Raw genomic sequence first — 12,889 nt, forward strand, 5'->3', positions numbered from 1 at the left:
TTGCTGCCTTGCTGTGATTGTTCTGAATACCATCATTCAATAAACTCACCATTTAAACAATATTATGCTTTTTTATTCTACACGAAAGTGGATAACTTCAAACCTTTCCTTGTTATATTCCATTGGTAATTGTACAGAGATCAAGGTTTTGAACGTGAACATTTATGGAGCAGAGATATTTCAATGAACCAGTGTATTCAGTGTACAGTTTTCCAAAGTGAGTATTGCTCCTAGCATATTGCTAGGTTTCAATGCAGTACATCATCTCTTCCATCATGGTTTTCTAGCTCGCTCCAAAATGATTTTTAAGAGCTGGTGAGGCCCTGCACCCAAGTTGTGGCCATCAAAATTGTCAATGAAATTATACGGCTGTGAATATTCAAGACCCAAACTTAAAAATAGAAATATTTAAAAATCAAAAATAACAATACATGTAACATTTAAACACACCAACTTGAACTGATGGTTCCTTGTTCCTATGGATTTCAATGGGCAACAGTTTTAATTCCAGTCAATGTTGGCATAGTTTTAACAGGAGGGTTGCTTATAATGAGCTATGAAATTGAAATAAAGTCTGCACTGTCCATTGGACTCCCAGAGATCCACTGATGAAGGCAGATTCCCTTGCTCAGAAATTTAGCTCTAATGAAAATCTGCACTTCAGCTTGTCTTCGGGTCCTGGGGCTTCCACTCAGTTCAGTGCTAAAAGCCAATAGATCCAAACGGTTCTGCCATTTGGAAAGGAGCTGTGGCTGTTTTAATCAACACAAAGCTGGGAAATATAAAAATCACAGGGAATAATAATTATTTACATTTACATTAACTAGATAACATTCAATTATTTGTGGTAAAATATATTTTTTGAAGATTTTTTCTAGGCCTTATCAGTTATGGAGTATGGTATCATTACAAATAAAATAGTTGGCAGAAAATAGTTTTCCTTTTTTCATCTGTGCTTCCATCAAATCTTATCAGAGAAGCAGCAATCAATCAGAAGCAGGGAAAAGAGATTATTGGCTGAAACCCGTGGGAAAGAAGGCAAGTCAGAGGGGAAAAACGGTTTTAAACTGAGGAATTTGATTTGTAAATTGGCGAATTAGGCAATTTATCATCCAAAAGTATCTCTGTATTATACAAAGCCAAGCAGGCTCTGGATTACAAATCACTCCGCATTCTTTATTGTTCATTAATCTTACCCTACTTAAATTATTGTGCAGAAGTCTGGGGCAATAACTATAAAAATTCGATACACTCATTAACCATGATGCAAAAAAAGAGCAATTCGTATTATACATAATGCCAAGTATCTGGGTCATACGAATCCATTATTTTTAGAGTCAAAATTATTAAAATTAGAAGATTTGGTTACATTCAAAACAGCTCAGATAATGTCCAGGGCCAAAAATAAAAATTTACCTGGAAACATTCAAAAATTATTTAACGAGCGTGTGGGGGGTTACAATTTAAGAGGAATATTTAATTTTAAGAAACAAAGAGTCCGTACGACTAGAAAAACCTTTTGTATTTCGGTTTGTGGAGTAGGAGTGTGGAACAAATTGAACGAGGAAGTAAAGCAATGTACAAACATGAATCATTTTTAAATGGATTAAAGGGATTAAATGTACTATTAGCGAATTTGCTGATGACACAAAGCTGGGAGGCAGTGTGAACTGTGAGGAGGATGCTATGAGAATGCAGGGTGACTTGGACAGGTTGGGTGAGTGTGCAGATGTAGTTTAATGTGGATAAATGTGAGGTTATCCACTTTGGTGGCAAAAACAGGAAAGTAGACTATTATCTGAATGGTGGCCGATTAGGAAAAGGGGAGATGCAACGAGACCTGGGTGTCATGGTACACCAGTCATTGAAATTAGGCATGCAGGCAGTGAAGAAAGCGAATGGTATGTTAGCATTCATAGCAAAAGGATTTGAGTATAGGAGCAGGGAGGTTCTACTGCAGTTGTACAGGGTCTTGGTGAGACCACACCTGGAGTATTGCGTACAGTTTTGGTCTTCTAATCTGAGGAAAGACATTCTTGCCATAGAGGGAGTACAGAGATGATTCCTGGGATGTCAGGACCTTCATATGAAGAAAGACTGGATAGACTTGGCTTGTACTCACTAGAATTTAGAAGATTGAGGGGGGATCTTATAGTAACTTACAAAATTCTTAAGGGGTTGGACAGGCTAGATGGAGGAAGATTGTTCCCGATGTTGGGGAAGTCCAGAAAAAGGGGTCACAGTTTAAGGATAAGGGGGAAATCTTTTAGGACCGAGATGAGAAAAAAAATTTCACACAGAGTGGTGAATCTCTGAATTCTCTGCCACAGAAGGTAGTTGAGGCCAGTCCATTTGCTATATTTAGCGGTGGCGGTGTGGAATGAGCTCCCAGTGGAAGTGGTGGAGGCAGGTTCATTAGTATCATTTAAAAATAAATTGGATAGGCATATGGATGAGAAGGGAATGGAGGGTTATGGTACGAATGCAGGCAGGTGGGACTAAGGGGGAAAAAATTTGTTCGGCATGGACTTGTAGGGCCGAGATGGCCTGTTTCCGTGCTGAAATTGTTATATGGTTATTTAAGAGGGAGTTAGATGTGGCCCTTGTGGCTAAAGGTATCAGGGGGTATGGAGAGAAGGCACGTACAGGATACTGAGTTGGATGATCAACCATGATCATATTGAATGGCGGTGCCGGCTCGAAGGGCCGAATATCCTACTACTGCACCTATTTTCTATGTTTCTATCACATTGAATGGCGGTGCTGACTCGAAGGGCTGAATGGCCTACTCCTGCACCTATTTTCTATGTTTCTATGATCAAATTGAATGGCGGTGCTGACTTGAAGGGCCGAATGGCCTACTCCTGCACCTATTGTCTTATCCTTTTCACGGCAATGTTTCACGTCTTGTTCTCTCAATGTCTTCCATTCCTTTGTGTTAATCCCATGTCCCTGTTCCTACTGTTACCTGATCTACCTTGGCATATAAATTATGGTCATGACGACTACTTCAAAATAATTATATTGAAAATTTAAAACATGCCATATTATGGAAAGCACAAATCAAAATTAATAAATGAATACAAATTACAGTCATACTTGGCGACAAGCTCATATTTACTGGTTATTTCAGCCATCCTAGCATCACTGTAGCTTACGAAAGATGGTTCTCACAGTGGATGGGAAGACAATTAATAAACACTGTTCTTTAAGTTACACCACACATTCAGAGATCAATTTTTCACAGAAGATAAATACTGCGTAATTACAGTAAACCCTCTTTTAAACAGACCTCTTTACACCAGATTTTTGTTATAATGGACCAAATCTGTTGTAGACCGTTTGCTGTTTCATGGAACGACCACTAGGTGGATGGAGCAAATGGCTCCATCCATTTAGATTAGAGATGGTCAAGAGTGTTTATTGTCATAAGTCCCAGATAGAACAATGACATTCTTACTTGCTGCAGCACAACAGAATATGTAAACATAGTGATAAACAAGAGAAAAGAAAGTCTGTGTATACACACATACTCACAAATGCACATACATATATACAAGTGCAATAATAATAATACTGTCTATTGTAGTTCCAAGCTTATTTGAGATTGTAGTGTTTAATAGCCTGATGGCTGGAGGGAAGAAGCTGTTCCTGAACCTGGACGTTACAGTTTTCAGGCTCCTGTACCTTCTTCCCAATGGCAGTGGTGAGTGTGTGGCCAGGATGGTGTGGGCCTCTGATGATGCTGGCTACCTTTGATGCAGCGACTCCGATAAATCTCTTCAATGGTGGAGAGGTCGGAGCGGTGATAGACTGGGCAGTGTTCACAACTTTTTGCAGTCTTTTTCCCTCCTGGGCGTTCAAGTTGCCAAACCAGGCCGTGTTGCAACCAGTCAATATGTTCTCCACTGTACACGTGTAGAAGTTCAAGAGAATCCTCTTTGACATACCGAATCTTCTTAATCTTCTCAGGAAGTAGAGGCGTTGATATGCGTTATTTATTATTGCATCAGTGTGCTGGGTCCAGAAAAGATCTTTGGAAATATGCTGTGCAAAGATAGTTATTGGGGTTTTTTTGGCGCTCCCAAGTGGGAGAAGAGTTGGTCAACACCTCATGCAATTTTTCTCCTCTAGTTCACCAGACCAAATGTCAAAAGGTTACTTTCTACTCTAGACCAAAACTTGCATCTTATTCCACTTTCCCATCTTTCTTCATGTTCCTGTCAGAAAACAAATTCCTCCCGAGCAAGGGAGGTAGCTTAATAAAATCTTTACAACAAAATTAAGTGGCATCACCCAGTCTTCAGCTATCAGTATTTTGTAATTCATTCATGACTACTGTTTCTTCGACCACAAGCTGCGGAAAGTCAGCTCAACTACTGCAACCTTTTTTTTAACAAGGGAATAAAATTACATTTGACGGTGGGGAAAGAAACATGGACAAGTTATCGCACGAGCCAAAATGTCAGCAGGGAATGCTCGCTTCGTTGCTCTTCTGCACGGGTGGGGTTTATTTTTATCAAAGACACGCTGACTTTACCTTTTCTCCTGCCTTCTCCCCCGCGGCAACCACCACCATGCATGCGGCGACAACGGCGTCCCCAAGGCATCACGTGGCGCACGCGCAGTGGCCCCACTGGTGGGGGAGAGACTGGGTGGGGTGGGGAGACCAGTACGCGCTGACGAACCGTCACCGGTCACCCCCCACCCACTCGAGACATCCGGACCGACAGGACACTGGCCCCAGATCCACAGCCAGCGCTAATGGGCCGCTATGGCGACAAGTGCCTGTTTACCCATGGCCTCAGCCGTCACCCCAAGAACAAGCTGTACCTTGTACACCACCGCCTTCTGCCGCTACGGTACCCGCTACCACTTTATCCACAACCCCGAGGACGAACAAGGAACACCATCGCTAACAGTACCCGCAGCTCCAGCAGGAGCCCAGGTTGCACCATGGCCGGCAGGAGTCCATCCGCAGACTCTCTCTCCGACCAGGACAACTCCAGCAGCAGCGGCTCCGAGTCACCTGGTTTAGATCAGGGCCAGTGGCTGCCCATCTTCAGCAGGATGTCGGTGTCGGACTGAGGAGAGGGGGGTGGAGGTGGAGGGCTGCCGGGACCAACCCAGCGGATAGGCAGAGCCGAGCCGAGCCGGAGCCAGCGGCTGCAAGTCCAGGACACCAGGGAGGGGACGGAGATGCCCCAACAGCACCTGCAATGACGGAGACCTGGCCCCAACCCGACCGGACGAAACGCAAGCCTGCACACAATGCAGCACCACCATTGCCAAGACTATTTTATAGCTAGTGACCTATGGCCAGGGCATGCGCAGTCAGAATACCAAACTGGCTTATTGATTAACACCAGCCTATAAATTCATGCTGCCTAACACTAAAACACACCGCAGGCTCTGTTTTCTATCTGCAAAATACACCTCAATTATTCACCTTGCTTTCTTCAACAGGACCTTACAAACACCATAACCTCTCTGACAAAAAGGACAACAGCAATGTCAGAACATAATCAATATCAGGTTTCCTTCCAAGTCACACACCATCCTCTCTTGACAGTACATTGCTATTCCTTTGATAATATTGGGCATTTTAGGTTAATGACAAAATGGAGGACTTCTGCTTTTGCAAAATCTGCTTGACATATTTTGCAAAGGCTGTAAAGACCATGAGGATCATGGCTCCAGACTGTCTGGGTCCTGGGAAGAGGTTAAGTACAGGTTGATGTCCTTTAATTGAGAATATATATGAGGGTTTTGCAGAGGGAGCAGGATCCTGCTGCAAATGCATGCTCAGGATTGGTTGTGAGATTGTGGGGTTATAATAATGTTGATAACTATGTTCAATGGTCTTCACACCGTTACTCGTGATTGGTCAAGCAGAGGGGCCTTGCCCAAATTGTTTACTTTATCTGGTAAAATATTTCTTTGCTTAATATAACTTTCCCATTAAATGCTTTCTGTAGAAACAGTGTTATGTGATATTTTGTGATTGGGTTAGGGAACTGTCAATTAATGTATTTTATAATTTTTTTTTGTTGATTGGCTTGTAGGGGTTGCCCCCCCCCCCCCATGTATTTCGTCCGTGAGGGGATAAAAAAGAGAGTACATGAGAGTGTGCCGATCTTCTGGGGTAGCACTTGGGACCATGCTGACCTTCTGGAGGTGTTACATTCGCACGAGGCTGAAGGGCTTGAATGAGTAGAGACAAGGATCAGACCCGCTGTGTTGGATTAGGTATCATATACGTAGTGTGATTGTGTTTGGAAAATAAAGTTAATTGATCCAGTGCTTGTATTCAGTGTATTACTAAACCAGACTAACGGGGTAAGGTTAGGACTGGAATTACACCTTTTGTTGCCATAGTGTCAAAGTCTGAAACACCTTGCTGAAGGATTACATTTACCAGGACTGCACCAATTTAAGGTCGCAGCTCACCTGCGTTTTCAAGGTTAATGAGGAAAGACTGCACCGTTAGCCTGACCAGCAGCATTCATGGGGATAGGAGTGATCTTGAGAAGAGCTTAAAGTGTGCACCCAGTACCATGTCACCAATAGCAGTGAATCAGAAAATCCAGTGTTTTGGTCAACATACGAGCCAGAACTTGAAGTAAAGGGAGTTCTAAATTACTAGAAGATCAAGAACAAGGGTTGGCACAAAATTTAGAGCCAAATGATTCCAAAACATATCCTATTTTGCATGTAAATTGCATGGCTCTAATTATGTAATTACTCCTTTTCTTGATTCTGTCTATCAAATCATAACTCATTAAATTTTAAATGCCATATTGATCACTTCCTCTAATATTATTTAAGAAGATAAGCTAATTTTGAAAAAATCTCTCATGATTTGACCTATCTGCATTATTTTTCTAGATCTGAAATTACTCACGCCACAGAAGCTTCCACATACTGTGCAAAAAATCCTGCATAAGATTTAGGAATAGTTTTCTTTCTCCTTAATTAACATCAATAATTCAGACCTACTTTAAGAATTTTATTTAGACCTATTGTTGAAATAAAACAGACCAGTCAGTGTATCTTGAAATACATTACTTATTCCTTCTAGACTGCAGAATGTACTCTAATTTCCCGTTACATCTTCCCTGTTAAATATACAATTCATTCAAATGCTCTAGTGCAATTTATTCCTTCCCCAAATGTCTCAAAATTATGGTAATCATTGATTGTTACAGAATTTTAACAATCTTAGTAATATTACATGTTTTGATTGTAGTTCAGCTGGTTAGACATATTTTCACATTCCTGTATGTTTGTTTTAAGATTACGCCTTAACTCAAGTGAACTGCAGTTATTTGCGTTTTAAGTCCAAAGTGATTTAATTTCACATGCTATAACGTTAAAATAAAATGAAACACTTCCAAATAGGTCGGGTTGTTTGGATAGAAATAACGAGGAAAAAGATCAAACATAGAACAATGTTAAAATTGCTAGGGTTTTTCTAAAACAATTATGAGATATACGAGTTATCACAAAACAAATGTCGGCAGGTCAGGCTGTATATTTGTAGAGAAACTGCTTAACTTTCAAGTCAAAGGTTTTTCCACAAGAACGTGTTTGGTATATTGACGTACAAGATAGCATGGCTAGTAATTTAGGTTTAGGAGATGAAGAATTGTTTTCATTTTAAAGCAGATAAAGGGCGAAAACCATCAGGCTTTACCGAATTGCATTTCATCAATTATATGGTCAGAAAACAAATACCTCCCGAGCAAGGGGGGTAGCTTAATAAAAACTTTACAACAAAATGAAGTGGCATCACCCAGTCTTCAGCCATCAGTATGTTGTAATTCATTCATGACTGCTGTTTCTTCGACCACAAGCTGCGGAAAGTCAACTCAACAACTGCGACTTTTTTTTTAAAAACAAGGGAATAAAACAATTAAAGGTACACAAAATTGCTGGAGAAACTCAGCGGGTGCAGCAGCATCGATGGAGCGAAGGAAATAGGCAACGTTTCGGGCCGAAACCCTTCTTCAGACTGATGTAGGGTTTCGGCCCGAAACGTCGCCTATTTCCTTCGCTCCATAGATGCTGCTGCACCCGCTGAGTTTCTCCAGCATTTTTGTGTCCCTTCGATCTTCCAGCATCTGCAGTTCCTTCTTGAACAATAAAACAATTACATTTGACGGTGGGGAAAGAAACATGGACAAGTTATCGCACGAGTCAAAATGTCAGCAGGGAATGCTCGCTTCGTTGCTCTTCTGCACGGGTGGGGTTTATTTTTTTAGCAAAGACACGCTGACTTTACCTTTCCTCCTGCCTTCTCCCCCGCGGCGACCACCACCACGCACGCGGCGACCACCACCCTCACGCACGCGGCGACCACCACCACCACGCACGCGGCGACCACCACCACCACGCACGCGGCGACAACGACAACGACAACGACGTCCCCAAGGCATCACGTGGCGGCGCCGCCACCCGCACGCGCAGTGGCTCCACTGGGGGGAGGGGCAAAGATCACAGACCCTATCGCGAGCAAGATAGACAATGGGCTGACGTGTAGTCGTGACGGAGCTGAACGTGGGCCATTTCTTCCAATGATCCCAGAGCAAGGATAGGATCTTTGATTTCTTCGTCCATTTCAGTAACCCGACCTGACCCAGCTTTGTATATCCCTCTCGCAGTGTAATCAGCGTTGCAGGGGAACAGTATGTGTGATATAGGGTTAGATTCATAATCCTGTTAATTCATAATTCTATTAAATATTGTTAAAGATTAATATGTTAACAAATTATGATCCTGTTAATTGTCTTTTTTTTAAATGTTTATTTTTTAAAAGCTTTTCTTTTTAAATGGTTCATGTGCTGTGTTTTAGTTTGAGTTGATTTTTGTATTACTCTTGCAGTCTGTAATTCATCTAATCACACTGTTCACAACTGCGGTATTTGAAAAATAATAGCAATATGAAGATTCCAGTTGCCCTACTCTTGGAATTTTGGAATGTTCCCTAATGTTTTTTTGTGTCTATGGAATTGTCTTTCAACAATAAAAATGGGTCTGGTCTTCCCAATAGCCAGAGAGTTGAATGAGATTTGTCTGTAATAGTGGGGTTATCTAAATGGAGTATTTAACAAAATAAAATTTGTTTTGAGCTAGATTAAAAAACGATGTTTAACTTAAGGATGGTTTTATTCAGCGACCATACAACTGATTATATTGTGTAGGAAAGAACGCACATACACACATATATGTATGTGATGTAGATGTATATAATCATATAACACGCACATATATATTTCTCCAGATTTGTATATATAATGATAAACTTTATTTCAGACACAAGGCCCAGACAAGGGACAACATTACAAAAAAATACATTGCAAACCTCCCCGTAACTTTACTCTGATGTCCCAGTCGTGCTGATCCGTGTCAGACTTCCCACTCGCTGTGGAAGGAATATAGGCATATTTTTGCTTTTTATTGTGGCAGAGAGGCAGAAAGAAAATGAGGAGAAGATTTTTACCAAAGATGTTTGATTTTTACGAGGATGTTTCTGTAACTGGCTTCTGTCTCCGCACTATGGCGGAGACGGAAGCCGGTTATGGAAATGGGGCCAAAATTGACCCATGAATCTGCCCATGACCGTACTACGTCTTTTTCGTCGAGTGGACTATCATGCTCGCTATAGGATCTTTGTCAAATATCAGAGAGCGGAGCAAGATACTCCACTCCTACGTAATCCAACGCACTGAGGTGTCGTACGTAACGGAGCGTCACGGCCCCCATCTTTCAATGCAAAACGCGACTTCTGTTATGCCTCTCGCAGTGTAATCCGCCCTATCATCTTTGGCGTAATCAGTGTTGTTGGGGAACAGTGTGTGATATAGCTCATCTATCACTTCACATATTTTAGTTAATTTTATTGTAAATGGTTTCCTCCTGGTTCTGCCCATTTCCCTCCCATCCTTCCTCCCCAGCCCCCTCCTTTGTGCAGTTTCCTTTGCATTGTATTGTGCAGTTTCCCTTGTATTGCTTTAACACACACTGCACAAAATTAAATAATATATATAATTATATAATAATAATATATTTTAATAACTTTTAATTTCTGCCATCCTCTCCCTTGACCTCAAATACATACTTCTCCAAATTTGACCGAGTGTTTTTCAACAAGTGGGGTGGGTCATGCATGCAATAGATCTTGGCTCCCCCGTGGATGAAGAAAGGATGGTCTGTCACACCCAAGTTAGTGTAGTCGAATATTGCTTGGGCCTTGGTCACAAACCACGGCCTTAGGCTGTAGTCCAATTGCCTTAACCTTCTGTAAACATTGAGTAATGTTTACAGTTTGTCAGCCGTTGTGCAGTCCCGCGACAGAAAGTAACCTACAGGTTGCTTCCATTTCCCCGTCAAGCCTCTAACCATGAAAACAAGAGCATGGTTGGCAGGCCTTGATGTCTTCCCGAGGGATCCAAGGTCTTCAAAACCCTCTACTGAATCTTCAGTAATATTGTAAGAGAGGCCTGCACGTAGAGTCATTTCATCAAAGGAGTCTAAACATAATGTATCCCTCTTCGTCATTCCTGCTACCCTGTCTTTCAAAAGTTCAAATATCTTAGGGGGAAACCCAGGCCTCACTTCAATATTACTCAACCACCTACGCAGAGATGAGATTGATGGAAATGTGAAAATGCACTGGCAGAACTGGTATGCACGGGGACTCTGGTTGTAGAGGGACAAGGCAACTACCTTGTCTGAATAACTCCATCGTCTTCCTCTTGCACTTCTACGTCCAGATGCAATATGCAATTGTGACGCAAAGAAAGACGGTGCTGTTCTTGTAAAAATTCACCAGCTCCTCTTATCAAGTCACTAATTGTCTTACTTTCTGTAGTATTCTTTCCCATTGATAGTTTAATCTGTTGTATTATTTTTTTGAGGCGGAAAGTACGGCTGTCTTTCCTTCTTCACAGCTCTGCTGCAATTTATATTTGGTGTGAATTGAAGATCATGTGTATCAGGAGTTGCTGAGTCACTGCTGGGTTCATTCTGATGAATTTGCTCTGCAGCTGAGCAATAAGAATGTTCGGCCTGTATGTTGCGTGACACTGCCAAGACAAAAAAATGAGAAAGGGGAAAAAAATGGGAAGCATACTAATGAAATATATTAAGCATATGCATGCAAATAAATCAGCATCTACTACATAATTATCATTAAAAAGATGTGATGCACCAATTTCAATCTACCAAAAGAAAATCATGATCTTGATTTTTCAAAGATTTAAAAAAAATTAAATGAATTTAAATGTATGAATTATGCTTGAGGAAGTTTTAAATGGATGTTCTTACTTGAATACTAGTACGTATTCCATTAGCCTGCACTGTGCAGTCTTATGTGTGATTATTGATTTGTGAACATTTCACATATGAAAATAAAAGTACCATACATGCCATTACATATTGACCATTACCAATTATATCAGTTAGGATACAAATTTTTATATTTAGACAAAGTAAGAGAATATATTTTATTTGAAAAAGGAAAACATTACTTGCCTCTTTGCTGTCTTAAACGCTTTGGTGAGGATGGAAAGTTTGCATTCTTCCTCTTGAGTAACCTGCATTGGGAAGTCAGACGTTTCGGCGGGTTAGGAATGTCAAAGAGCGTTGGAACTGCATTTTCCAATTTAGCCTGTTCTTGGTCTGCTTGTTGCAAGTTCAAAGTGTTCAGAACAAAGACAGCAGTTGGTTGACAAGTACACTGGAGTTCGGTGTAGGAGATATTGTTGACGAGTATTAAGGACCCACTGTCAACATCTGAAATTACAGAAAATATCATATAGGATTAACAAATAAGAGAAAATTTGATTATAACTACATACCTGCAGAATAGATGATATATCACAAGTGGAATTGTTTTCAGTTGTGGGGAGAGACCTATATATTGAAGATGCATTTTGCCTTGCATTATGCACCTTCAATTAATTCATATTAATGTCAATCCACCTCAAATGTAGAAGAGCTTATTAAAATCTTCTTACAAAGACCATTTAAGTATTTTATTTCTATCCTCTTTTGGACCTAAGACACTAGCAGGGCTGCCAACTCTCATGCAGAGAGAGAGGGAGGCAGAGAGAGAGGGGGGGGGGGGGGGGGGGGGGAGAGAGGGGCGAGAGAGAGAGAGAGAGAGGGAGAGAGAGAGAGAGAGAGAGAGAGAGAGAGAGAAGGGAGAGAGGAACGATGGGACGTTATAATGTGCAGCCGTCCCATTCTGACCGCCGCCGAACCCCCCACCCCACCATTGCACCCTTCTTCACGGCGGCCTTGTGATGTCTCGCTCTGACAATTCAAGGGACCTGACCGGTAACAACACTAAGAGCAGCCCCGGGCCGCTACGTTCCCCAACTCGAATCTGCGCTTGAAAAATCTCGTGGTGGGTCTGATGTGTCCCGCAGGCCATATTTTGGAGACCCCTGCCTTACAAGAACAAAAACAAAAATGTACAGAAGTGTTAAAATTGATGACTTTATTAGTGTGATAAGTAAAGATCTATTAAAAAAAAAATTCTAATAACTTTCTAATGTACAGACGAACCTAGTTTCCCAATGACCGTTGATGGGAGAACAGAAAATAACATTTTCAGGACAGAATAATATTGACAGAAAACAATAATATTTCCTCACCTTTCTTTGTTATTGGGGAACCTGAAGAATGACAGGTCGGGTTATCTACATTGGCTATTAGAGCAATTTATAGCAGAACAGTGAGCTGAAGATTTAGATGTGGACCCCATTATGGTAGTCAAGGCTGCCTATTAAAATGGTGCGAACAATCACCCATGACGTACTACGCATTTTTGGCCGAGTGGCTTATCTTGCTCCGCTCTATGATCTTTGGGGGGGAATGGCCG

Source organism: Leucoraja erinacea, chromosome 5, assembly GCF_028641065.1.
Source record: "Leucoraja erinacea ecotype New England chromosome 5, Leri_hhj_1, whole genome shotgun sequence".
Lineage (NCBI taxonomy): Eukaryota > Metazoa > Chordata > Chondrichthyes > Rajiformes > Rajidae > Leucoraja > Leucoraja erinaceus.